The sequence below is a fragment of the Podarcis melisellensis genome, assembly GCF_964234715.1.
Source record: "Podarcis melisellensis genome assembly, chromosome: 3".
NCBI classification, from domain to species: domain Eukaryota; kingdom Metazoa; phylum Chordata; class Lepidosauria; order Squamata; family Lacertidae; genus Podarcis; species Podarcis melisellensis.
In genome coordinates this window covers 7,475,324-7,503,300 of record NC_138530.1, presented here as the reverse complement: position 1 = coordinate 7,503,300, position 27,977 = coordinate 7,475,324, and the positions used below count along the sequence as shown (strand labels likewise).

Genomic DNA, 27,977 nt, shown 5'->3' with positions numbered 1-27,977 from the left:
CATGCAGGCAACCAAATGGGCACTCCTTGAGTGCATTGGGCCTGAGTGTTCTGCGATCGCCTTGACCTAGGAGACAGGGGAGTCATCAGCATCAGTCCTGTCATCTGGTGTCTCCTCCACAGGAGTAGGTGCCAGAGGTAGCATTGCAACAAGTTGACTAGAACATTTAGAAGAAATGTGCTACTCCAACAACCTGCTCAGCCCTTCCCAGGGGTCAGGTTGTACATTTTCTCACCAACCACTCTCTTCCCCTGGTTCCAATATCTCTTTGGATCCTGCCGTCACCTCCCCGTTCACCCTGGGCACCTCCCCCATGTTGCTGAGGTCTAATTTGGTGAGCTCTTCCACCTCCTCTCTTGATCCGACTGTGTGTGCCCATGACAATTCCTTGAAGCTGATGACACAGAGGGTCAGATAGAAGGCCATGTAAGGCCTCAATCCTACTTTTGCTCTAGATGCTAAGGCTCACCTTCTGAAGATAGATAGATGATAGATAGATGATAGATAGATTAGATAGATGATAGATAGATAGATAGATAGATAGATAGATAGATAGATAGATAATACTTTATTCGGCTATAAGCCCACAAGGCAAAACCAATCAATAAACAAAATAGCATTTTACATTCTAAAATATCAACTAAAATATTTCAACGCATAATCTCCTTCACATTACATACAATCTCTAGATGTACCGTATTGTGGCCTTCAATACAAAGATGGTGCATAGAGTTTACTAGATTTTTAATCACCTTCTGAATATGAAAGCCCATCACCGGTTACAGTTCCAAACCCTGCAGATCTTTCCAAGTAATTATTACCCCTTTAACCTACATGAACTCTTTTTCTTCTTCTTCTTTTTTTGCATGTGGGGAGGGATGGCATCATCTGCACTTTCTCATACTTGCTCACTGAACAGCATCTTGAACTGGTTTGGGCTCTTGATATTTCTATCATTTCATATATGCAGGATTCACTGGCCACCATGATTGTGCACACGGAGGAGCGCTATGCCAAGAGAAAGGCCGCCTTCGCTGCGAATGTGAAAGTATTCATGGAAAATGTTCTTTTGAAGATTGCTGTAAAATGGTGAGCATTAGATACCAGACAGGGCCAGTATGGAGATGGCAGACATATCATATTTACCAAGACTTTTTTTTTTCCACCTACCTGCGTCTCATAGCTCCAAGACCTGAGGTCCCACACCTCTAGACCCTGAATTTTTCGGGCAAGAGGAATATCACAGATATGCTCCCAAAGTGGTAGAGGCAAGTTGGGAGGGACCCTAAGGATCATCTAGTCCAACCCTCTGTAATGCAGGAATATACAGCTGATGAAATCTGCAGCCTTAGAGTTATCTGCACCATGCTCTAACCAAGCCAGTGTGATGTAGTGGTTAAGAGCAGCGGACTCGTAATATGGTGAACCGGGTTCACTTCCCCACTCCTCCACATGCAGCTGCTGGGTGACCTTGGGCTAGTCACACTTCTCTGAAGTCTCTCAGCCCCACTCACCTCACAGACCGAAGAACGGTACACTCCTTCTATCTCGGATGGTTGTCCTCTTCCACCGAGCGCACAGCTTCAGGAGGGACGCACATGGAGCGGTGAGGGAGGAAGGGGACACCCGCCTAGCCAGCCAGATCTGCTGAATCAGCCCTGGCGATCAATGGGGTGACAGATGTCGGAGCCAGATCGCCACTCACCTCACAGAGTGTTTGTTGTGGGGGAGGAAGAGAAAGGAGAATGTTAGCTGCTTTGAGACTCCTTAGGGTAGTGATAAAGCAGGATATCAAGTCCAAATTCTTCAGCTGAGCTATCTAGTCATGTGCTATTGGCTGGGAGCTGCAGCACCAGAATTATTGCCCTGCTGAATCCTGCTGCCATCATGAAGATTGCTCCCTAAGAAATGTTTATTTTCTGCCTCTTTCAGAAGGTGGATGGATGGAAACATGTTACTGGGGGCTGGCCAGGAGCTCTTTTAATTATTATTATTTTACTTTAACAGAAGACATTTTGCACTTTTGTGTGTAAAACTCTATCCCAGCCAGGGCTTCCTGAAGGGACGGTGTTAATTTCAAGAAGCCCTGGCAAGATGGAGTCTTATGGCACAGTGAATGAGTGTGGATCTTTCTTTACAATGTTGGAAGCAAATTAAATGAGCCCATTGCCAACGCACCTTAAAGAAGACTCAGGAATTAGCCAGTAAGCCAGTGTGGTGTAGTGGTTAAGAGCGGTAGTCTCATAATCTGGGGAACCGGGTTCGTGTCTCCGCTCCTCCACATGCAGCTGCTGGGTGACCTTGGGCCAGTCACACTTCTTTGAAGTCTCTCAGCCCCACTCACCTCACAGAGTGTTTGTTGTGGGGGAGGAAGGGAAAGGAGAATATTAGCCGCTTTGAGACTCCTTAAAGGGAGTGAAAGGCGGAATATCAAATACAAATTCTTCTTCTTCAAATCCAAACTCTAATAAAGATTCAACAAACACGCAACATACATACAATCAAAGGAGCAAGCACAGAAGGAATTAGAAGTGATGAGGGGTGAATTCAGCACAGATGAGGAAGTCACACTGGCAAACTCTCTCCCTGGGAGCCAGGGCTGGATTCAGGTTTGATGAGGCCGTAAGCTACTGAAGGTAATGAGGCCCTTTATATGTCCAGCTGTCCTTTGTCAACAACAAATTGTCGCTGTTTTGTTGTTGTTGTTGAATATATGCTATATGGTAATTTATGGACCTAAGGGATGCGGGTGGTGCTGTGGGTTAAACCACAGAGCCTAGGGCTTGCTGATCAGAAGGTCGGCGGTTCGAATCCCCATGACGGGGTGCGCTCCCATTGCTCGGTCCCTGCTCCTGCCAACCTAGCAGTTCGAAAGCACGTCAAAGTGCAAGTAGATAAATAGGTACCGCTCTGGCGGGAAGGTAAACGGCATTTCCGTGCGCTGCTCTGGTTCGCCAGAAGTGGCTTAGTCATGCTGGCCACCTGACCCGGAAGGTGTACGCTGCCTCCCTTGGCCAATAAAGCGAGATGAGTACCGCAACCCCAGAGTCGGCCACAACTGGACCTAATGGTCAGGGGTCCCTTTACCTTTAATTTATGGACCTAATAGCTATGTAAAGACATTTGCACATAACAAAATATGTATTTTTTTCCTTTAATTTCTTTGGGGCCCACAAGAGAGTGGGGCCGTAATCTATAGCTTGAATAACTTATACTGGGAGCATATAGTAGATGAGGCTTCAGTCATGTGCAAGGCAAAGAAAGTCTGGCTTCTAAAACAAACACTCACAGAAAAGGTAGCAAACATGGAGGCTACTGTTTGTAGGGGAAGTACCTCAAGAAGACAGGATCAGGAGCAAGATATACCTTTCCCAGACCTGGTTGTCAATCCTAGACTAGGCATACAATGAAGACAGCAAACACAATGACTCAAAACCAGAATCCTTCTTCCAATGAAATCTGGAGTTTTTAATACCCTCATAGTCAAATGTGTCGAAGCAAATTTAAAACAATTTCTTAAAATCCTTTTTAAACATTTGTTTGTCATTTCTTTTCAGGTAAGAATGCGTGAGGAGGCTGAAGACAAATGTCGCACCTATAATTAACCAACCCCGTAGAAAGCCATCTAATTAGACTTTAATTGGATTTTGACCTGTTTTTAGAAGGTAATTAAATTATTGTTTGATTTTATACCAATGTTAGCCGCCCTGAGCCCAACTTCGGCCAGGGAAGGCAGGATATAAATAAAAGATGATGATAATGATGATTATTAATTCCCCCTTTAAGTATCTTTCAAAAAAAAAAATTCCGGGGGGCGGCTGAGATTTTTTATTCAGGTTCTTTTTAAATCCCACATGTAATAAAATTAAATGAAGTTGAGTAAAAGCTATCTGACTTCTTGCTGTTCTTTTGTTCCCATTCTTTGTTTGTCTGGCCATATCCATTCATTCCAATACATTTATGTAGAACATGGGGGGAACTGAATACTGTGATAGTTCAGAACTTAAATGGTTAAGTGTTCTGAGTGAGTGCGTCACCTACTGACGTCAGTTTTAGAAACTGAGGAGGAGCTTGTTTCCTGTACGTTCAGTTCTCTCTGTGTATCTGAGAGAGAGAGACATGTTTGCAATGGCTGCCAGCAGTGATGGCTGAAATGTTTCAATAAAGAGCTGTAAATAGACGGAGCTGTCTGTGTATGCTTGCTTGAAGGAAGTAAGACTGCTTTACACCGCTGTGTTCTACTCTGCTAAGCCGTGACCTGAAGGGAGCAACAGTGGCGCAGCTTTTGAAGAAGTGTGCCGGACCCGTTATAAACTGCTGATTGACGATCGTAAAGCAATCAGAGGTCACGGCTCATTGATCAAGCTCGGCAGATCGATATCGCACAGGTTATGGAAAGGTCGGCCAACGCTCGTAAAGCAGTCGCTGTGAGCTTCAGGAATGCTTTGAAGTCGGCGTTCTGAGAAACGGAAGCTGGCCGGAGGTCGGAGGCTGCTTTCAGTGAGTCTCGCCTGATGTCGAAAGGCAGATTGAGGTGTTTGCCTGCGTCTGAGAGGCAAGGAAGCTGCTGAGACAGCTGGAAGCTGAGAAGCAGCTGGAAAATCGTTTCTCCACGGAAGGGAGAGCCAAGCAGCTGGTACGGAGTAAGTACAGCTAAGGGGCCCCTTGGGAGAACGGGAGAAGATGGTAGAAAGCCAGGATTCACCGGTGGAAAAGCTCACTCTAAAGAGTTGGGCAACCTGGAGGCAAAGAATAAAGGGGTGGTTCCTGGTCCATGGGCTTTGGGGAGCATGCCAGAGGGAGCCACTACCACCAACCCCCAGCGCCAAAGCGGCTGGAGACGTTGCAGGCTGTGAAGCTGCGTTGCCGGAAGATAGCCAGCAGAAAATGCAAAGAGAGCTGGATATGCTCAGAGCATGCGTTGATGCATCGTTGAGACCCCACTTGGAGGGTGTGAAATCAGCGTGGGCTGCCTGGAATGTGCTGAAAGGTTTGTGTGAAGCTTCAGCGGGAGGCCAGAGCCCTGCAGACACTGGACTAGTAGCCCCTATTCCTGAATCAGCCTCAAGGAGCGCTGGTGCGCAGAGCGGGGGGGCGAAGAGTTCCAAAGGCAAGTTTAAAGGACTTTCCACTAGTGCTGAAGCGAAGAGCAGCTTCAGGGGGGGCCAGGCTGGTGGGAGGCGCCGTTCCAGAAGGAGGAAGGCCAGGCCAGCTGGGAGGAGCCCCGGGCAGTGTTTTTCCACTGGAGTTCAACATCTGCGTGGCAGTTGCCCCCACCGGAGCACACAGGCGCGGCAGGATGTTGGCAAGGACACTTCTCATGGGAACCAGGCGGGTTTCCATGGCAACAGGCCTGGGAAGGCAGGCAGGCGTGGAACTGAACCAGGTGGTCGTGGTAAACAACAGGAAGAGTCTTATCAAGTCTCTGCGAGCATGGCTTTGTTCGAAGACAGTCGTGTGGAAAATTCTGAGCTCTGCTTTGTTATTGACTCTGCAGCTAACCGCAACATGGTTCCAGAGACCCCTGCAGTCGAGATGTGGAATTGCAAGGCAGTTCCAAAAGGACAAACTGTTAAGTTCGCAAATGGACAAAGAACAAAGATTTCTAAGTTTGCTAATGTTTATCTTTCTGTTTTGCAGGAAACGATGGAGTTTTGTATTGTTCCAGAGATGCATCACTGTTTGTTATCTGTGCCTTATTTGTTAAAAAAGGGTTTCCAGGTTTGTTTCCAGGGGGATTTCTGCACAATTTCCAGAGGAGGGAAACGCCTTGTCGAAGTGAAAAGGGGACAGAATGATCTTTTCATTCTTAAAACGTCTCTTGGGGGTGAGGGGAAGGCTGAGAAAGCACAAGTGTTGTGTGCTACAGTTCCTAATCAGCGTACTACAATTCCCGCTCATGATGCCACATGTGCATGCGTATGGCATCAGAGAACAATTCATGGGTCGGTAGAGGACTTGCAGACTCTGCCTGAGGTTGGCAAGGGGTGTAGAATTAAAAATTGTGGAAGTGCCATTAATTGTGACACTTGCAGACAGAGAAAGGTAAAAGGGTGCAGTTACCCAAAGGTGGAAAGGGTAACCACTAAACCCTTTGAGCTGGTACACAGATTTGTTCAGTCCTGTCGAGGAAAAGAGTCTGGGAGGGGCCAGGTTTCTGCTAGCGGTTCACGACAGTTTTTCGCAGAATTCCTGGAGTTTTGGTCTCAAATCCAAGGAGGATGCAGCACAGCTGATCAGGAGCTGGATTGAGGGAGTGGAACTAAGGTTCTCCACCAGAGTGCAAGCGATCATCAGTGACAGAAATGCTAGGTACACTGGTTCTGCTTTGCAGAAGTTCTTTCACAAGAAAGGGATACGTCACACAGTTACAGATCCCCAGCAGAGGGGGGTCGCAGAGCTTAGAAGTGAGGCTCTGGTCAAAGCAGCACAGGTAATGCTTACAGAGTCTGGGTTACCTCCTAAGTTTTGGCTGGAGGCAACCAGATGCGTATGCTTCACCTGGAATAGGACCTACAATTTGCTGGTAGGTGACACTCCGTTTTCTTTGTTAAATGGCAGAAAACCCCAGGTTCATTTTCTGCGCAAGTTTGGATCACCTGCATCTGTGCCGGTGCCTGAGGCTTTGTGAGGGCCAGATGGAGCCAAGTTCCAGAAAATGATCTTCTGTGGGTATGAGCCAGAAGCTCGTGCATGGCGGTTTGCTTACCCGTCAGGTGATCAGAGTAAGGTGCTGATCAGTAAACACGCTGTGTTCTTTGAGCAGAGTGAGAAGCCAAAGATGTTTGTCCAGCGTGATCTTCTCTCAGATTGTCTCTCTGATCCAGAGGACAGTTCTGATGAGGAGGAAGGAGAGGCTGAGCCTGCTGATGACAACCAGGTCACTGACCAGGGTCAAGAGCAGGATGTGGCATCTCCACAAGTTGCTAAGAGAGAGCTCAAGAGTGAGCCTAGTTCTCCTGTGAGTGTGATGGAAAGGATTCGAAGACGCTTTAAGTCAGAGGGGGAATCCCGTGATGCAGAGGTCACACCTGCTGGTGACGGTGAGCCAGAGGAAACACCTGAGTTTGTGCCTAGGCGATCCAGTCGCACAACCAAGGGTATTCCACCTGAGAGGTACCAGGCCACAGGTGCATGGGTAAGTTTCGCACAGTGCGATTCTGAGAATTGTGAGGTGGTTCCACAAATGCCAAACAGGTCTGCCAAGGGAGGGCACGAGGCATTGGGGATGGGATTGATCTCACAAGGTGTTACTGAAGATGTTCCACAGGTGTCAGGTAGGGACGCAAGGGGGGGGGTGTGATAGTTCAGAACTTAAATGGTTAAGTGTTCTGAGTGAGTGCGTCACCTACTGACGTCAGTTTTAGAAACTGAGGAGGAGCTTGTTTCCTGTACGTTCAGTTCTCTCTGTGTATCTGAGAGAGAGAGACATGTTTGCAATGGCTGCCAGCAGTGATGGCTGAAATGTTTCAATAAAGAGCTGTAAATAGACGGAGCTGTCTGTGTATGCTTGCTTGAAGGAAGTAAGACTGCTTTACACCGCTGTGTTCTACTCTGCTAAGCCGTGACCTGAAGGGAGCAACAGTGGCGCAGCTTTTGAAGAAGTGTGCCAGACCCGTTATAAACTGCTGATTGACGATCGTAAAGCAATCAGAGGTCACGGCTCATCGATCAAGCTCGGCAGATGGATATCGCACAAATACAATTCGTAGTCGCTGAGTTGGTGCTCTGTTTTCCTGATGCAAACATCCCGCCCCTGTCCCCCCCCCTATATAGATCGATAGATAGATGATAGATAGTATTGATAGTCCCATTGAGGGGACTTTCTGCAAGTGTTGCATACCCTTTAGCATTCTATTTGTTTTAGGGAGAAAGGTGCAGCAAATGACCTAATAAAATCTTGCCCATTCCCTCTCTGTGAACTTCCTTTTCCATGTAGGTCCCACCACATCCTTTCTTTTTACCTATTTCTAAAACTTGTCCTGGGACATGGGTGGGGCTGTGGTCTAAACCACTCAGCCTCTTGGGCTTGCTAATCAGAAGGTCGGCGGTTCGAATCCCCACAACGGGGTGAGCTCCCGTTGCTCAGTCCCAGCTCCTGCCAACCTAGCAGTTTGAAAGCATGCCAGTGCAAGTACATAAATAGGTACCACTCCGGCGGGAAGGCAAACAGAGTTTCCGTGTGCTGCTCTGGTTTTGCCAGAAGCGGCTTAGTCATGCTGGCCACATGACCCGGAAAAACTGTCTGTGGACAAACACCGGCTCCCTCGGCCAGTAAAGCGAGATGAGTGCCACAACCCCAGAGTTGTCTGCGACTGGACTTAACTGTCAGGGGTCATTTACCTTTACCTTTTCAAAGCATATCCTAGCATCAAAACATTTCCAGTGATGAACCAAGGCAGAGGAGAGTCAACTGCTAGTCATGTCATAGGCAAATAAATCAATAATAGCTGCAGGCTGCTGTAAGCCAAAGGGGGCTCTTTGCATCTCTGCATGATGCATTGCACATACTCCCCAATATTCAACCTGATATTCAACTCTTGCACAGATCCAGTTTGAACAATGATGAAATAAGTTGCCAATCTCATCTCCTATGCTGCAATTTTCTTCCTCCTCTCTTACTGTAACAGGAGCAGTGTGGGCACTCCAGAGCCCCAGTAAAGCATTTTTTCACTCTACTGGAAAAAGGACTAGGACTCTCAGTTTTGCCATTCCCAATGAGAAAAAGCACACTGTAGCAGTTAAGAGTCCTGGACCAGCACTTGGGAGACCAGGGTTCAAATCCATGAAGCTCACAGCCTGACCTTGGACCAGTAAACATCTATCAGGAAATCCTACTTCCCAGGGCTTCAATCCTTTACCCATATACAGTGGTACCTCAGGTTACATATGCTTCAGGTTACATACGCTTCAGGTTACAGACTCCGCTAACCCAGAAATAGTGCTTCAGGTTAAGAACTTTGCTTCAGGATGAGAACAGAAATTGTGCTCCGGCGGCACGGTAGCAGCAGGAGGCCCCATTAGCTAAAGTGGTATCTGGTTAAGAACAGTTTCAGGTTAAGAACGGATCTCCAGAACAAATTAAGTATTTAACCCGAAGTACCACTGTACAGTCTCTCTCTCTCTCTCCCCCCCCCTTAGCTTGATCAGGGATAAAGGGCTTTCAATATGATCATTAATTACATGCTCAAGTCCCTCCCAGTTAAATCAACGAGGCATAGGAAATGCTATTTCATTTTTAAAAATTATTCATTTATTTTAAAAATCATTTCCCACTTTTGACTGTGAAGGTCTTGAAGCAGCTTGGAATAATGCGGTATGCAAAATTTGAAATGTAAATTGAACTTTGGCCAGACTGTGCCCAGCCAAGTGGAACATGCTCAATCCCAGATTCGTCAGACCAAAGAATGAGTGTGTTTTAAGTGATTAAAAACAGAAACAAGGAGCAGAAAGTTATTATTCACCTTTATTGCACAGGGAAGCCATTGTAACCTAACTACCAATACCAGCTGTGTGTTTTTTAAGATTAAATTCCCTGGTTTTCCCAAGGTTTGCACTCCATGTGAACACTCTGTATCCAGGTATCAGGACTGGGAACCTTCAGAGCCATTTGTGCTACTCAAATCTCCCCGGATAACTTATGCTCCTGGGCGAGGCCTGTGGAAAGAGAAGAAAGTCAAGTTTAGAAAGCTTAGAAAGTTTAGAAAGGGAGCACAAATCACCAGAAACTTTAGCCATACAAGCCTTGTTGTAGTGAATGGGGTTGGAATGAGAAGCATTAATAATAATAATAATAATAATAATAATAATAATAATAATAATAATAAATTTATACCCTGCCCATCTGACTGGATTTCCCCAGCCACTCTGGGTGGCTCCCAACAGAATATTAAAAACACCGTAAAACATCAAACATTAAAAACTTCCCTAAACAGGGCTGCCTTCAGATGTCTTCTAAAAGTCAGGTACAGTGGTACCTTGGTTCTCAAATGCCAAAACCCAGAAGTACCGTAAGTGTACCAGTTTTCGAAAGATTTTTGGAAGCCGAACATCCAATGCAGCTGTTGGCTATTGTTTCCAGGGCACCTGCACCAATCAGAAGCTGTGCCTTTGTTTTCGAACATTTCGGAAGTCAAACGGACTTCTGGAATGGATTAAGTTTGGCGCTTTTTGTTTTTGCTAATTATTTTGCGATTTTGTTTTTGAGACTTTTTCGGTTAATTTGTTGTTGTTGTTTTTGACTGTGTGGAACCCAGTTTGGCTTCTGATTGATGGATTGTGTGACTATGGAAATGGATAAAAGCCCCCCATCCAAACAGTGACTATCATCAGTGCAGATTAAAATAATAATAATAATAATAATTTAGATTTTTATCATCTACAATACTGACTTATTTATTTTAAAATACAGTACATTGTTTATTGCTTTCATTTTATGGATCAATGGTCTCGTTAGATAGTAAAATTCAATGTTAAATTGCTGTTTTAGGAGTTGTTTTTAAAAGTCTGGAACAGGCTAATCCTTTCCGTTCTATGGGAAAGCGCACCTTGGTTTTGGAACGCTTTGGTTTTGGAATGGACTTCCGCAATAGATTAAGTTTGAGAGCCAAGGTACCACTGTAGTTGCTTATTTCCTTGACATCTGACAGGAGGGTGTTCCACGCAGGTTATGTCACTTGCATGGAAATATGGCCCTGGAACATGGTGTTGAGGATCCTCCATTCAACATGTAGGAAGGTATAGAAGGGAAGAGGAAGGGAAGGTTGCATGGGCAAACCCCAGCGGACTCATCAGTCCCATGGGCCAGTGGCTCCTCACCCCTGGTGGAGCAAATATGAGGGGGGGAACCCTTGTCCAACTTTATTTAAATGATTATGCCACACCCCAAACCCTAGGAACATTCTCAGCAATACTTCCTTACATGTTGCTTAAGCTAAAACTGTGCAGGACCGCAGATGTCAATTATCCATTGGAAGTGCTGTCAGAAGAGTCTGTTTCAAGGGCAGAGAATATCTTTCTGCCCAAAGACCTCATGCGTTCATTGAAAACATTCTAGGGATAACATGCCACTGGTGGACAGAGCCAGAAACAAAAGTGGATGGAGATATGGATGTGTATCCCACCTTTGCACTCTATGTATGTGTACATCCCAGCTACACACAAACCAGAGGTTCCTGTGCACACACATCTTTCCATTCTCCATTGAGGCAAGAAACAGACATACAGTGGTACCTCTGGTTAAGAACTTCATTCGTTCTGGAGGTCCGTTCTTAACCTGAAACTGTTCTTAACCTGAAGTACCACTTTAGCTAATGGGGCCTCCTGCTGCCACTGTGCCGCCACTGCGCGATTTCTGTTCTCATTCTGAAGTAAAGTTCTTATTATTTCGGGGTTAGTGGAGTCTGTAACCAGAAGCGCCTGTAACCTGAGGTAGCACTGTACTACAGTTCAAGGCCAGATTTCAGCCAGGCAGAAGCACTTGAGGAGGGGTGGTAAGACGTGTGGCCTGGGATGGGATCTTGGTCCGAGGAGAGGAGCAAAGTCCATATAGTGAGGCCTGGGGCTGTCACACTCAACCCCAAGGTCTGAAGTCTCCCCACCTCTGCTCTATTTGAAGAAATCCTTTCTCTGGAGGGCTTTCTGATCCAAGCCCACCAGCCCGTAAGAATGGAGAGCAGTGAGGACCTTGAAGTTGCTCGTCTACAGCAGCTTAGCGCTTGAACAGCAGACTGAGAAGGCACTTCCCCTGGCCATAGTCTTCCTCACAATGGCAAGATGTATTGTGTTTCTGTTTAAATGCTAGTCTGTTATTTCTAAGTTTGTATCTGTACATATAAACCTAGACAGCATCTTAAAAAGTAGAGACATCACCTTGCCAACAAAGGTCCGTATAGTAAAAGCTATGGTTTTCCCAGTAGTGATGTATGGAAGTGAAAGCTGGACCATAAAGAAGGCTGATTGCCGAAGAATTGATGCTTTTGAATTATGGTGCTGGAGGAGACTCTTGAGAGTCCCATGGACTGCAAGAAGATCAAACCGATCCATTCTTAAGGTAATCAGCCCTGAGTGCTCACTGGAAGGACAGATCGTGAAGCTGAGGCTCCAATACTTTGGCCACCTCATGAGAAGAGAAGACTCCCTGGAAAAGACCCTGATGTTGGGAAAGATGAAGGGCACAAGGAGAAGGGGACGACGGAGGACGAGATGGTGGGACAGTGTTCTCGAAACTACCAGCATGAGTTTGACCAAACTGCGGGAGGCAGTGGAAGACAGGAGTGCCTGGGTCACAAAGAGTCGGACACGACTAAATGACTAAAGAACAACAACAATGCCCACCTTTCTGGTGCCTTCTCTTTTTGGCTACTCTTAACTCAGCAAAAATGGGGCTATCACTTACCATCTGCAGCAGGACATCATTCCTCCTCTGCAGGTCCCCACATTTTGGAAACCGGGTCTGCAAGCCCCAACTTGACAGCCACCACCACTCCGGCCACATGCAATTGTATCCTCAGGTGCCTGGGCATCCCCTGTATATCACAAACCAAAAAGATTCCATCCGTGAGAACTGCTCATGATGAAAAAGGAAAAAACAAGGCAGCCTATGGACTGAGCCCAATTCCCCACTGCAATAAACAGGTTTGCATAATAAACAGAAATGTCAACCAAGAAAAGCAAGTTCAGTTAGAACCATGCAGAAGCAAACATGTCCCTCTTTGTCTCAGGAGAAAAACAAACAAACATTGGTGATCATTTATTGCCCCCCCCCCCAAAAAACCACCATAAAAGGGGGAAGGGGTATAATTACTTGCATCAAATGTTTCCCAATAGAGCTGAGCATATTATAGCAAAATTACCTTTGAAATGAATGGAGCTTTTCCAGAAAAAGAAGAAGGAAAAGTCAGGGTGCTTTTTCCTGAGTCAATCTGAAGGAAGCTACTGTATTACATCAAAGGAACAGAGCTATTGGTACAAAAACCAACATGGGTGGTAGGAAGTCTCCCTTTGTGGTTCTCCAGAGGATGGGTTCCTCCACCCTTGGTTTTGGACATGTCCACCTCCTGATTTTTGTTTTGTTTTGTTTTTGGCACAAGTTGGAGAGTTTCTTCTGGAAAGATAACTATCTGTGCTTGGTGAAACTGTAGCCTTTCCCCCCAAGAGTCTCCCAAATATCACTTCCTATACAATTGTGTAGCTGGAAGGGGCAAACTACATAAAGGTACCCCTTTCCCCAGCTTTAGCAAGATATGAATGTCTTTATGACATCAGCAGTCATTCCTTCCATTCCTATCCTCACCTCAGACCTATTTCCAAGCCTAGGAAACAACAAACATCACCTTATTGATTGATTGACTGTCATTTGTCGAGAGGTTATGTGGCATAAATAGTGCTTGACTCAGGCTGGGAAATACCAAAAGTGAAATCTAACATAGTCAACAACCACCCATAAAGCTGCATTTAAAACACATCAATTTAACATTTCCAGCCAATAAAACAGTCTAACAGGAGTCAAACAGACAAATCTCATCTCAATGCCTGCATGAAAAGATGCCATAATAAAGTCATTGGTTTATTCTATGCCAGTTGCTATGAGAAGTCAGTCTTGTGATAGATTCACTAGTTTAAAAATTCACTGGTGTCAACTTACAAAGATACACTCTCTTTTATTAGAGGCAGGCACATTTTTATCGTTCCAATGCTTTGATCATTAGAACTGGTCTGTCCCTATAATTTTGTGACCCCGCCCCCCCCGCCCCCGAGAAAAAACCCTTTTTTGCTTGCCAATGCGGGTGGTGCTGTGGGTTAAACCACAGAGCCTGGGACTTGCCAATCAGAAGGTCGGCGGTTCGAATCCCCATGACGGGGTGAGCTCCCATTGCTCGGTCCCTGCTCCTGCCAACCTAGCAGTTCGAAAGCACATCAAAGTGCAAGTAGATGAAGAGGTACCACTCAGGCGGGAAGGTAAATGGCGTTTCTGTGTGCTGCTCTGGTTCACCAGAAGCAGCTTAGTCATGCTGGCCACATGACATGGAAGCTGTAAGCCGGCCTCCTTGGCCAATAAAGCGAGATGAGTGCCGCAACCCCAGAGTCGGTCACGACTGGATCTAATGGTCAGGGGTCCTTTTACATTTACTTATGTACCTTCAATCAATTTGGGAAGAATAGTTGAACACAGGGTAGGGAACTTGGCTTGATTTAGCTAACCAAGTTGTCTTCTAACAGTGCTGAGTGTGGGTTGGTGACAGAAAAGGATTTTCTTTGGGAACTCAATTCAGGATCGGTGGTTGTGCTATCAGCTTCAGGAGCTGCCTTGCTCTCAATATGCTCTGCTTGTATATTTATAAACAAGCGTACATTGCAAAGACACTATTCGCCTGTAGTGCTCTCTCACAATGAAGAAAGAGGTCCAGAGCCAGAGGTCATCCTTAAATTCCCTTCTCACTGGGAAGACACATACATGCACAAACACTTCTGTAAACCAAAACACCCACCACTTCCCAAGGCTGCTGATAAATAGCAGACATCTACCAAGCAAATTTGCTTTGAGCTCTATTTCTCATAGAGACCCTATGGGTCTTCTTACCTGGTACAGCTTGGGATGAAATCAGAACAATGGCAAAGATAAGGAAAAGTGTCTTCATGGTTGAAGCTCAATGCAATCCTTGCTAGAGACAGGAATCTGAAAGTCAGGTCAAGTAGAATTTGGCAATTGAGGAGCTGGCTATTTATGAAGTTGGTGTGGGACCCAAGAGGAAAAGGGGGGTTAATAATCCACTAAGAGTTACAAATTAAAGAGGTATTCAAGCGTATTACAAAACTACACCCCCCCCCCTTTAGATACATAAGGTGGCCAAAATGTCACAATTACGCAACATGGTGTTTTTTTCCATTCCCTAGTTGTTGGTGGGCTGTTTCCACAAAGGACTTCGGATTGGAGTAGAACAGAGGTGGCTTGCTGATTCAGACCAAAGTCCATCTCCTCCAGTTGTCTGCTTCTAGCAGATGTTCATAAGAAGGGCATTCCAACCTATGAACCCAATCTAGTTGAATTCTGATCAGAATCAATCTAGTTCAGTTCAGGGTCCAGGATTCAGCCAGATTTGATGTACAGCTCTGATTCTTATTGATGATGACTATACATTACCTCCAGTGGCAGAGTCCATATTCTTCTCTATGGCAGTTGCTATAGGACGCAAGCCAAAAAGTGCTACTGCCCTCCTGTCTTGCTTGATGGCATCTCATAGGGATGTGGTTGGCAACTAGAGGAATAGGATGCAGTAATACCTGGGTATTTTGCAGGAATGCCTGGGTATTTTGCAGGAATGCCTGGGTATTTTGCAGGAATGCCTGGGTATTTTGCAGGAAGACCTGGGTATTTTGCAGGGTTGTTTTTTATGTTCCTATGGAACTTATTTCCACAAGATGTGGTAATGACTACCAACTCAGATGGCTCTTTCCTGTGTTCCCACCAAGCCTACCTGAGAGAGTGGTGAGACTTAGAGAAGGGCCTACCTTCACATCTCTTTATAAAGCTATCTCATGAAGGCCGAATGCTTGCAAAACCAAATGCAGCACTCTAGTATTTTATTTTATCGAATTTTTAAAAAAATAGTGCGTGAAATGCCTTGTTTTAAACTGCATGCATTTCAAATGTACTTTTTACGTGCAACACACATGTTTTTATACCAGATAAAATCTTTTCAATGTTTTTCAATTCGTTCATCCATAAACTACACTTTTATGTACACAACTTTCATGTAAAATACATATTTTGGGGCACAGTTCTTGTGCATTGGTCAGCATTGCAAAATCTGGAGAAGGGCCTGACCCAAATGGGATTACCTTTCTCATTCAGCATTCCTAATGGTAGCCCTCAATAAATCGACTCATGTCCTGAGTTATTTAACTATTGACGCAGGGAGTCACAAAATGTATTAGAACTCCTATAGCTTGTTCTGAACTGGTAGTGGGCAGTTTCTACCAAAGACCTGGGATTGGAGGGAAAGGGAGGTGGGATAAAATGTGCTGGGTTTTTTCCAGGTATTGCAACCATTTAATATGTTAATAAGTAGCAGTGACATTGAGAGAGAAGTGAGTTCAGCAGAACTCCAGGTTACAGAGTGTTCACAAATACTTCTGGGTCATTAGCGCAATGTTGTGGCGAGGGGGGGGGGTGAGAAGAAAGGACACTTTGAAAAAGGGGTAGATGTTGTGGGGGGTGCTGTGTCCATATATGTACATCCCGTATCCTATTTGTGGAATGCCCTCCCTTGATGAAGTGTGTCTGTATCCTTCATTATTAACGTACAGGATGAATTTAGAAACATTCCTGCTCACCAAGACCCTCCCAAAATGTGTGTGGCCATAGCCCTCAACATTTCTCCAGTCAAAATAGGGATGTCTTATTCAATCATCATCGTCATCATCATCATCATCGTCATCTGGTTTTCTGGATCCAATTCAATTAGGGTTTAGGCCTGGTTTAGGCACAGAAACCATTTTGGTCAACCTGTATGCAAGGCTGTAGCTAGGGGGTGGTGAGGTGGGCCCGCACCAGGGGCACAGGTGATGGGGGTGGTGCAACATCAGCTAAAAATATGTCCATTGATATTAAAATTGATTATTGCCTCATAAGAAATGGTTTTTAATAGAGGGTGAATTGAATGGGTGGAGGGGGGGGTGTTGGAGGAGAGGCAGAAAGAAGAGCTAATTTGTCCATGGCTTGGGGGCGCAATCGGGATGGTTCTTCCAGGGGTGCAAGATCACCTAGCTAAGGTTCTGCCTATATGATGACCTCTGTTGAGAGAAAGACAAGGGAATCATGTCCCTGTTAATTGTTCTCGACCTCTCAGTGGCTTTCGATACCATCAATCATGGTATCCTGCTGGAGCGACTCTCCAAACTAAGGATGGGTGGCACTGCTTTGTAGTGGTTGCAGTACTACTTGGATGGTTGTTCCCAAAGGGTATTACTGGGGGAGTGGTTTTCAGCCTTGTGGAACCTTCAGTGTGGGGTTCTGTAGGGCTCAATCCTATCCCCCATGTTGTTTAACATCTACATAAAACTTCTGGGTGGGGTTATCTAGAGGTTCGGAGTACTTTGTCAGCAGTATGCTGATGACACTCAGCTCTATTTCTCCTTCACATCTGCAGGTGAGGCAGTGGAAGTGCTGGACCAGTGTCTTGCCTTGGTAATGGACTGGATGAGAGCCAACAAACTGAAGCTCAATCCAGATATGACTGAGGCACTGTTACTGGGGGGTTCCCTAGACCAGATGGGTGGGAGGTCACCTGCTCTTGATGGGGTTACACTTCCTCTGAAGGAGCAAGTTTGTAGCTTGGGGGCACTCCTGGATCCTTTCTTGTTACTTGAAGCTCAGTTGGTCTCAGTGGCTTGGAGTGCCTTCCATCAGCTTTGATTGGTGGCCCAGCTGCACCTCTATCTGGACAGGGATAGCCTAACTACTGTTGTAGCTCTGGTAATGTCAAGGTTAGATTAATGCAATGCGTTATACATAGGGCTGCCTCTGAAGACGGTTCAGAAATTTTAGCTGGTGCAGAATTCAGCAGCCAGGTTGCTCACCAGAGGAAGATGGTTTGAGCATATTACATCGATTCTGGTCCAACTGCACTGGTTACCAATTAGTTTCCAGGCCTAATTCAAGGTGCTGGTTTTGACCTATGAAGCCTTAAATGACTCAGGAGCGCAATACTTCAAGGACCGCCTCTTTCCATATGAACCTACCTGGATCCTGAGATCATCTTCTGAGGTCCTTCTTTGTGTGCCTCCTCCTTGAGAGGTCCAGAGGGTGGCAACATGAGAACGGGCCTTCTATGCAGTGGCTCCCCATCTGTGGAAGGGAAGTTTGCCTGGTGCCTTCATTATATACCTTTAGGCGCCGGGTGAAAACATTCCTTTTTAACCAGGCCTTTGGTTGATCTGATTTACATACTACAGTGCTACCTCGGGTTACATACGCTTCAGGTTACATACGCTTCAGGTTACAGACTCTGCTAACCCAGAAATAGTACCTTGGGTTAAGAACTTTGCTTCAGGATGAGAACAGAAATCGCCTGATGGCAGCAGGAGGCCCCATTAGCTAAAGTGGTGCTTCAGGTTAAGAACAGTTTCAGGTTAAGAATGAACCTCCAGGACGAATTAAGTACGTAACCAGAGGTACCACTGTATGCCCTTTTAAAATGTGGATATATATTTTTTGTACGGGGAGCAGGGAGGCTATTGGGTTGTTGCTTTTATTTTTATTATGTATTTTGTGGTTTTATATCTTGATCTTATTCTGTAAACCGCCCTGAGACCTGGGGGCATAGGGTGGTATATAAATAATAATAATAATAATAATAATAATAATAATAATACATTATTTATACCCTGCCCATCTGACTGTGTTGCCCCAGTGACTCTGGGTGGCTTCCAACACATATAAAAATATAGTAAAACATACAGTCATACCTCGGTTACAGATAGGTAGCCGTGTTGGTCTGCCATAGTCAAAACAAAACAAAATTCCTTCCAGTAGCACCTTAAAGACCAACTAAGTTAGTTCTTGGTATGAGCTTTCGTGTGCATGCACACTTCTTCAGATACCTCGGGTTAAAGTTGCTTCAGATTGAGCATTTTCAGGTTGCGTTCCGCGGCAACCCGGAAGTAACGGAATGGGTTACTTCCGGGTTTCGCCGCTCATGCGTGCGCAAACGCTCAAAATGATGTCACGTGCAGAAGCGGCGAATCGCAACCCACGCATGCGCAGATGCCCAGATGTGGGTTGCATTCTTTTCAGGATGCAAATGGGGCTCCAGAACGGATCCCGTTCGCATCCAGAGGTACCACTGTATAGTAAAACCTTCGCTATACAGGGCTCCTTTCAGATGTCTTCCAAAGGTTATCTAATTTCTTGTCTCCTTGGTTCAGTGGCTCACATTACTCTACACTCTCCAACCTGTCACTGATGAAAATAGGGGCATCCTACTATAACCTCCAATATTTCACCAATGAAAATGGGGACATCTTTGTTGAATGGTTTATTTAAATATTAAGGTTCATTATTGTTTCACAAGATGTGTATCTCTTTAAAGGCCAGAGTAAATATCATGACCTAGTTTTACAGCTGTGAAGCAGTATAGCAGATGCTGTTAAGTTGTGGTAATTAAACTGTGTCAGCAATTGGGTATAGTATATAAAGAGCAGTGTGTACCTCTCTCAGTACCCTGGTGAATGGATTGTTCATACTTATAGATTTAATGTAAGAAGACTTTTTGGTTTTGTAACTAAAGCCAAGCAAAATATATTTTTGCATTTCTTCATTGTTTACTGAACGTGTGGTCTCCCCAGCACACTTTCTGCAGCTGGACATTCTGGGATGGCTTCTGTAAATCTGGGACCCTCCCTGGAAAATAGGGACACTTGGAAGGGTGGTGTGTGTGAGGGGGGTGGAGAGGGAGAGGGAGAGAGAAATAACTGCTTGAGAGACTCTTTTGGAAGGCAACCTTCAGAGCAGCATTTCTTGCCATGCTCCCTTTGAAATGTGAGCCTCAGAGGGCTGGCCATGGATCAATGTGGCCATTGGCTTGATAAAGGTTAGTCACCTTCAATCCATATAACTTATGTATTACGAAGAGAGAGAACTGGCAATGGGGAAGAGATGGATAAGTGTTTTGAATTAGAAACGGAGAGAGTAAGCCATTATTTGTGGATCCACAGACAGAAAGAAAATAAATGCTTCAAATTGTCCTGTTGAAGATGAACTTTTTTTATTAAGGTTTTGCAGGAGAAAAAACACAGAATGATCAATCAATGCAAATAACACACCCCATATTGCATGTTTGCATTCACAATGACCAAAGACTTTTTACCCTAGTGTGTCTGTCCAAAGATCCATATGAGGTTGTGGTGATCTACAGGGATCACAATTAACATGGGATATAAGACAATGCCACATAGTACTTGCAGAGTGCCAGAGAAAGAGAGGGACTGGGAGGTATGGACATAAAACCATAATTAGTGATGTTTAGAGTAGACCTATTACAATCCATTGTTCTTCTCCTAGCATGATTGGAAGTCTTGCTCCAATCCAAACCAAAAGGTGCATGAAAGAGAAGACTTTTAAAATATGCATGTTATAATGCATATCATAAGGCAATAGATAATACATTTCACTTTATGTATTTTTATAACAAATATTCCCCAATTTAATACATAACTTTTAATAATTCTAGAAAAACAGATTATTATTATTAAAAAATATTTTCCTTATCCATCTTTCAACACCATTGGTTTTCAATGTCACAGCAGAGAAATCCCTTTTTTTTAACCTTTTATTAACTATTGGGAATTTGTTTCATTTCCAGAATGTTGCGTACAGAACTGTGTGAATCGAGGAAGGGGTCGATTTTCTCCAGCACTTAAATCCTTTGCAGTTCAGATAAGCAGCTCTTCACCCTTGACTCCAAAGCTGATTTTAGCCATTTCAGAAGTAGACAGAGAAGAATATCAGAGGTCTTGCATTGTCTGTACTTGGCTCATTGACTCCAAGGACTACCGAAAGCAAAAACAGATAATTAATACCCAACTCTGGTCATACTTTGTCTGATACACTCTTAAATGGTAAGTCTCTACAATTCCCACACTCTACAGCTGTACAACCTAACCCAAGACAATGATATACTGATAAAGTTACAATTAGGAGATGTCTTGATTCTAATCTCTCCTTATGGGACAAAATAAGCGAGGCAGTGACGTAATGGTTATGCTTCATCTCATATTAACTGAGACAGTTTATCTAATTATTGACTCACACAATTGGGGTCCGTATTGGTAATGACGATGGGAGTAAGGAGTTTTTCAGGCATACTAGTCCAGACTTCATTTGTACTTCTGGGTACAAATGAATAGGATTCAATTGATGAGTTCCTAGAATTAGGAATTTTCAGAGGGGTAGACATTATAGTCTCTTGCAGGGAAAACAACAACTGGAGTCTTGGAGACTAGCTATAATTGATTGCAGCATAATGGACTTCACAGACTCTAGCCCACTTTGTCAGACGTGTGAAGTGAAAACTTGGTTGCCAGGTATATAAAAGGGAGCATTTTCATGTGGGAATTGAATGGCAATGACTTGCAAGGATTACAGTTGGCGACAAGGGGTTTATATGTCAGACAGCCATGTTTTCAACCCTTTACAGCAGCAGACTGGAGACAGAATCATAGAATTGTAGAGGAACCATGACATAATAGTAGCAGCATCCAACATTATGTAACTCTTGAAAAGCTCAAGCCAAAAGAGGACGCAGCGTAGGGGAAAGTGTATGTGGGGAAAGCAATCAATTATTCACATTTCTACCATTCAGTGCTCATTTGGTGGGGCTGAGCTTGAATAAAAGCACCGTCTGTGATTCAGAGAATTCTGCAAGCATGTTCGGATCTTCTGGATTTCCTGTTCTAACAGCATCTCTTTGTACTGCATTAGAGGTCGAGCCACAGGATCCTCGGATTTTTAAGGCCACATTTTTGGTAGTTAAAACTATTTAGCTCAAACTATTCAAGCCTATGGTGGCAAAAAATCAAATGTCTGCTGACTTGAGAGTAATAGGCTATCTCATTCAATGTGCCCTCTGTAGTAACCCATGTTAAATCAAGAAAGTGCTTTGAGATGTTTGTACAGAGATAGGGATTTTTTAATTATTATTATTGAGGCATGTCTTGGGCCTTATAATCTGACCTTATACCATTTGTAAATATGTTGCAATCTGTTTGACTGTTGTTTTTATTGGATTTATTGATAATGATGTTTTCCATGGTTACCTTGTATGCTTTGTTCTCTCTCTTACTGCTTATAGCTGTCCTGAGCACAATTTGGTGACAAATTGGTAGAAAGGCAGGATACAGATATTGATTGATTGATTGATTGATTGACTGATTGATTGATTGATTGATTGATTGAATGAATGAATGAATGAATGAAAAGAATGGTGGAATGATCCAATTGAAAACATGATTGTATTAAGACCCATGTGGGAAGGCGCAGTGCCCAAAACCTGGTTTCCTGGCAGCAAGAATACCTGCTGCAGATCAGGAAAGCAAGAGGGGATGGCCTGGCAGTGGAAAGGTTGGAGCCAATCTGATGCCCCCAGCAGTATGCCTCAACTATGCTAACCTTGCCACTACACTGCCCAACACCATCCTGGTGATAGTTGCATTACCTTTTGCAGCACAATAGACGTCCGTCTTGGCATGTTCCCCCTGTATGTTCTGTCCTAGGAGGGCATTGTCCATATTTACAGAAACCTCGTGCAAGCCTGCATTCCATGGTATCATCTGCAGGATATCCAGCCCTTCCTATTACAATAAAAAAAGAGAAAGGGAAAGAACCTCCTGAGTTGGCTTGTAGGAGCTGAGTAGGGGAGATGCAGGGGGCAGAGCAGAAAACCTTTTTTGCGAATGCTACTGGCCTGCAATTCCTAATCTCACACCCTCAGTGAAAGAAGCTTGCCCTCTCCTGAGCTGTGCAAACCACTTTAGTGCTGGTGGAGGCACTTCTGTTCCTGTTTTGCTTTCTTTCTTTTTAAATTGCGATTATGGCTTGTTAATGTTCTTAAAAGGAAGAAAGGTTGTTTCCCCTGCCCTCAGAACTGCTGTTAATAAATTACCAATTGATGAGACCTGCAACAAAATGTTGCATTGTGGGTTGGCTCCTGCTCAAGATTCCAGAAGGAGGTCATGCCCTGTGCCAGGATACTTCATTCCACCCTTCCTTTCCATGATTTTATGTCCCCCCACCCAAGATATTGTTATTATCAATAATACTAATAATAAGGATGCACAGGGGGATGACCTCTGTAAGTATATAGGACATTAATGTTATTGATATGTTAAAAAAGGTAAAGGTAAAGGACCTCTGGCAGTTAAGTCCAGTCGCAGAGAACTCTGGGGGTGCGGTGCTCATCTTGCTTTACAGGCCAAGGAAGCCGGCATTTGTCCGCAGATAGTTTTTCCCAGTCATGTGGCCAGCATGACTAAGGCGTTTCTGGCAAAACCAGAGCAGTGCACGGAAACACCATTTACCTTCCCGCCAGAGCGGTACCTATTTATCTACATGCACTTTTTTGGGTTTGCTTTTGAATGGCTAGGTTGGCAGGAGCTGGGACTGAGCAATGGGAGCTCAATTGATATGTTAAGACCCTGTAAATTATTGGAAGCACTGCTTATTATTACACCTGCAATTTGCCCAGGCCTTAGGACCACTTTCCAATCCTCCTTTGCTGCTTTCTCTGGAGTTCAAGGGGACAGCAGGAGGGGTCCGCAGCCCTTCAACCTCACTAATGAATCCTTGTGCGTAGCCATTCTGATGCCTTCACTGAACCATGCTAACCTCACACACAACCAAATGCAGCCTCTTCAACCAAAGAAAGCACACACAAATATCCTCAATTAATAATGATAATGACTGAAGCGGGTAGACTGGTGGCCTTGGAAGGTGTCAAAAGGGACATCTGAGGTCCCTTTGTTGGGGGAAGTCTCTAGCAACCATATCCTTTTATGGGGGTTTGCTTACATACAATCAGTGATTCGTCAAATTGTAGAGTTGGAACGGACTTCATGGACCATAAAAATCAAAGAATTGTAGAGTTGGAAAGAGACCACAAAGGTCAGCCAGTCAAACCCCCTGAAATGCGGGAATCTGAGCTAAAGCATCTAGGACAGATGTCCATCCAACCTCTACTTAAAACCTCCAAAGAAGGAGAGTCCACAACTTCCGGAGGGAGACCGTTCCACTGTAGAACTACTCTTACTGTCATCTCGCCCTACCCTCTGTAATGCAGGAATGTCAACATGTAGCCCCCCCCCCAATCCAATTTGAAACCATACTGGACCCTGTTTAGCTTTGCAAATATACAGCCGTTGCACAAATAACATTGTAGAAGCAGGACTGACATGGGCTCAGTAAGCCATTTTATCTGAGGATTGCAGTTCCAGCAGCTGCAAGGAAGTGAGTGGTAGATCTCTACTTTCGTTGGCACACTTACATGGAAAAAAATCATTTATTAAATACAGTGTAATTCACAGCTGAATGACTCCATGCTGCCCAGTTTATAGAATCACCTCTAAACCTACTGTTGGACTCTGTACCTTGGAATTATCCACCCATCTCTTACCTGGAATTATTTGGATGAAGACTAAGAAGACAGCAAAGAGAAGGTAAAGGATCTTCATGGCTGAGGCTTGATGCTATCTCGCTCTGGCGGTGTAGTGAGAAGATGATTTGAAGCCCAGATGAGGTCCTTTATGAAAAAGGAGACCATATATATAAGGTTTTTGGAGAATTGCAAAACAGTATTTCCGGAACAAGGTGAAGTTTGGGAACATCTGACTATGTACAAAAGAATCTCCATTGCCCTTTCTGACCACAGAGGTCAGTGACACACAAACATTGCAATGTCCTTCCGTTGGCACCCACACAACACCTTTGCTGCTCTCAACTGTGGCAAACAGCCAAGTGACCGAGGTAAGATTTTCCACCTGAGAGTGAACTAATCCCCTTAAGGGTTGTGGGTTTTAAGCAATGCAGGTCTTCAGCCAACATAACACAATTTCCATAAACCCCAAAGTCCATTTCTATAATTTCTGTTTTGCAATAAAGGCTGCCTGATGGGGAGCTGCATATATTTTCCATAATTAACCAAGCCCCAATTGGAGCTGCTTTGGTTTCTACGGCACAAACAGGCAAGCAGTGGACCCCAGTCTCATTTTGGGTGTTTCCCAATGCCTTCTGATGCTGTCCTATTCTATCATGTGGAGATCTTTCTTTCCTGTTCATTTCCTCCTCCTTTTCCCTGGTCTTCTTAAGAGTTACCCCACCCCACCCCACCATCTTCCTACACCATGTCAGAGCAATTAAGGGCGGTAATTTATCTGATAAATATAAATAATAAACTGATGTTTGTTCGTTTGCTATTTTCCATCATTATTGGTTTCCAAAAAGCACAGCGGGTATTCATAACCATGTAAAGTGTACCATCTGATATGTAGCTTCTGGGACTGTGGTCTCCAATTTTGGAACAGGCCAGGATATTAATGCATGGTTGGAAATGAATTTGAATTCATGGCCTGTTCTGAAAATGGTAACTGTTGTTTCCCAGTTCAGATGAAAAGGGAAATGGTGGTTGGTTGGTCAATCAAGATAGTCAATATGGTTCTCCCCCTCTTCATTTATTCCCTGCAACAAGTAAATGCTTCTTAGTTTAGTGCGGTAGGAGAGCTGAAAATAATGCCAATTTATTTCACATCTGGCAGCCAATGTGACTCTTTGGTTTCAGATAGTACAGTGGTACCTCTGGTTGCGAATGTGATCCATTCCGGAGGCCCGTTCGCAATATGAGCAGAACGCAACCTGCGTCTGCGTGTCTGCGTGTGTGCAGGTCATGATTTGCCGCTTCTGCACATTCGTGTGATGTCATTTTGTGCATCTGTGCATGTGCAAGCATCAAAACCTGGAAGTAGCCCTTTCTGGTACTTCTGGGTTGCCACGGGACGCAATCTGAAAACGCTCAAACTGAAGCAAACGTAACATGAGTTATGACTGTACATGGTTAGACCAGTCTAAAAAGCCTGGGACAGAAATTTTCATGGCCCTCTAGAGGCTATGGTGGTTCATTTACCAGAAGTAATGTATTTAGTGTTAACTCTGAAAGTATATGGTACTCGATTCTGACCAAACTAAGAGGCTAGAGGGGCTGTGAAAATTTGTGTTTCTGGCTTTTTAGGCTCATCAACCCATGTAGTATCTGAAACCCAAGGGGCACATTGGTTGCTAGATGGAATTTTATTTCCATCTCTCCTACCCCACTAGTTATGTGAAATGGCAGCCCATGCCAGCCCTTTCATAGATACAATATACTGAAATGGGAAAGTTAGGCATGCTGTGACTCACACCCCGATGCCCTGTTACATATTGGCTCAAGCTCCAGAGCCAGGTGACCTCACTTTCAACCTTGAGACTGTACAGCTGAACAGGAATTGGCAGAAACTGATAAAGCAATGATTGACCAGGTTGAGACTTTCAGTAGGTAATCCAATCCCCCCTGGAGGTGGAAAATCCTACTCTTGCCAAATACTTAATTCAACTATGGTGCTGATTTTGACATACCTGGGTAAATAAAGGGCAATACTCTTTACACCATACTTCCTGTTAAATCAGGTTCCAGCACAAAATACCTCTCCTCAGGCATGATAGCAATCAGTAAACCTACCAGATTTCATAAGCTTGTTCTGCTCATTTTGTACCTTCCATTACACAAATCTCATGAGTTATCTGTTCAGCAATTGCAGGGTTCCACTAAGTTCTTATACTATATTTCCAGAGGCAGATCTTTCTTAGAAAAGAGTCATTTTAGAGTATCACCCTATATATTTAATAGTGCTAATTGTGGGCATGCCTCCATTTCAGCTTTAAATGTTTGTGATGGCTTCACAACCAATGGCTTCAAGTTACAAGAAAGGAGATGAGCAGAGGTTGGATGGTCATCTGTCATGGGTGCTTTAGCTGAGATTCCTGCATTGCAGGGGGTTGGACTAGATAACCCTTAGGGTCCCTTCCAACTCTATGATATTTCTGCAAACACTTCCATCCCAAAAGCTGAGACCAGTGGGCATTCCCACAAGAAATGGAAAGAAAAGTGCCTTCACATTCACCCAGTGCTTTACCAGCTGCACTGGCTCCCGGTGGAGTACAGGGTCAGGTTCAAGGTGCTGGTTTAGACCTTTAAAGCCCTATGCGGCCTAGGACCCTCGTACCTATGGGACTGCTTCTCCTGGTATGCCCTGCGGAGGACCTTAAGATCCATAAATAACAACACTTTGGAGGTCCCAAGCCGCAAGGAGGTTAGATTGTTCTCAACTAGGACCAGGGCCTTTTCAGTCCTGGCCCCGGCCTGGTGGAATGCCCTACCACAGGAGATCCGGGCCCAGCGGGATTTGACATCTTTCCGCAGGGCCTGCAAGATGGAGCTGTTTCGCCTGGCCTTTGGGCCGGACTCAGTCTGGCCCCCTATTATTATTATTATTATTATTATTATTATTATTATTATTATTATTTGATTGAACCCCTTATATGGGATTTTGTAATATAAATTTTCCCTCGGCTCTTTTTGCTGGCCTATGTAGGACTAGCATGGATAGTTAGCCGTAGTGAATATTTGACATTTTCTCCCCTTATGATATTGATTTATGGGCTACCACTAAAATGAGGCTGTATTTTAAGTTGTATTTTAACCTATATTTTAATCAACTGTTTGTTTGTTTGTTTGTTTGTTTGTTTGTTGTTTAAAATGTTTTTACTGTATTTTATATTTGGTGTTAGCTGCCCTGAGCCCGGTCTTGGCCGGGGAGGGTGGGGTATAAATAAAATAATCTTCTTCTTCTTCTTCATGGGAGCAAACCTCCAACAAAGTTGGGAAGACTGAGAGTTTGTGTGTGAAATTTGAACTGGCATACAAGGCTATTTGGTAGTTAGTTTCAGCAAGCCTTCACATATATATGCAGATGCAGGTTTGAACTGTTTAGGTGACCAAATGCTGTTCTATATGGAATCTTCAATACTAGTATTAAGAGCCTTTCCCCTTGTAGCTTTAAGGCTCTCTAAATGGCCAGTAGTTATACTTAAAAACTCCTGACTTATAATTGACACCAGACCCCTTTTCATGTGTCCTTGATTCCATATTATCCGTTTTTATTTAATTAGAGGTCCAGTGGCCTGTGTTATTGGAGTCTTATTCACACTGTCCAACCATCTCGTCCTCTGTCGTCCCCTTCTCCTTGTGCACTCAGTATATGTATGTATGTTGCTTTTGTTGTGTGTACCTTGAGTCTTCTCTTTTACAAAGGTCTTGCATGGGAGGGGGTGTTTTTCCTAGAAATGAATATTGTTGTTGTTTAGTCGTTTAGTCGTGTCCGACTCTTCGTGACCC

The 27,977-nt window shown here is 44.3% G+C and overlaps 4 long non-coding RNA genes across 5 annotated transcripts in view; 2 read left to right on the top strand and 2 right to left on the bottom strand.

Moving 5' to 3' along the window:
- LOC309366120 overlaps positions 1 to 7,491 on the top strand; it is a 167,425-nt gene extending 159,934 nt beyond the window's left edge. For both annotated transcript variants that reach the window (XR_014166524.1, XR_014166525.1), the window contains exon 2: positions 6,938 to 7,491. This is a non-coding gene — a long non-coding RNA (uncharacterized lncRNA). The remainder of the gene's footprint in view (positions 1 to 6,937) is intronic.
- Positions 7,492 to 8,463: 972 nt separating this feature from the next.
- On the bottom strand, positions 8,464 to 14,741 carry LOC309366800. Its single transcript, XR_014166882.1, has 4 exons — positions 14,582 to 14,741; positions 12,398 to 12,527; positions 9,112 to 9,657; positions 8,464 to 8,877 (listed from the first exon to the last, which is right to left on the bottom strand). It is a non-coding gene; the product is annotated as an uncharacterized lncRNA (long non-coding RNA).
- A 5,008-nt stretch (positions 14,742 to 19,749) lies between these two features.
- On the bottom strand, positions 19,750 to 24,326 carry LOC309365959. The gene is made up of 3 exons (XR_014166322.1): positions 24,168 to 24,326; positions 22,215 to 22,350; positions 19,750 to 20,550 (listed from the first exon to the last, which is right to left on the bottom strand). It is a non-coding gene; the product is annotated as an uncharacterized lncRNA (long non-coding RNA).
- The window catches only part of LOC309365987, a 153,980-nt gene continuing 146,559 nt past the window's right edge, over positions 20,557 to 27,977 (top strand). Inside the window, exon 1 of the long non-coding RNA XR_014166356.1 lies at positions 20,557 to 21,399. This is a non-coding gene — a long non-coding RNA (uncharacterized lncRNA). The remainder of the gene's footprint in view (positions 21,400 to 27,977) is intronic.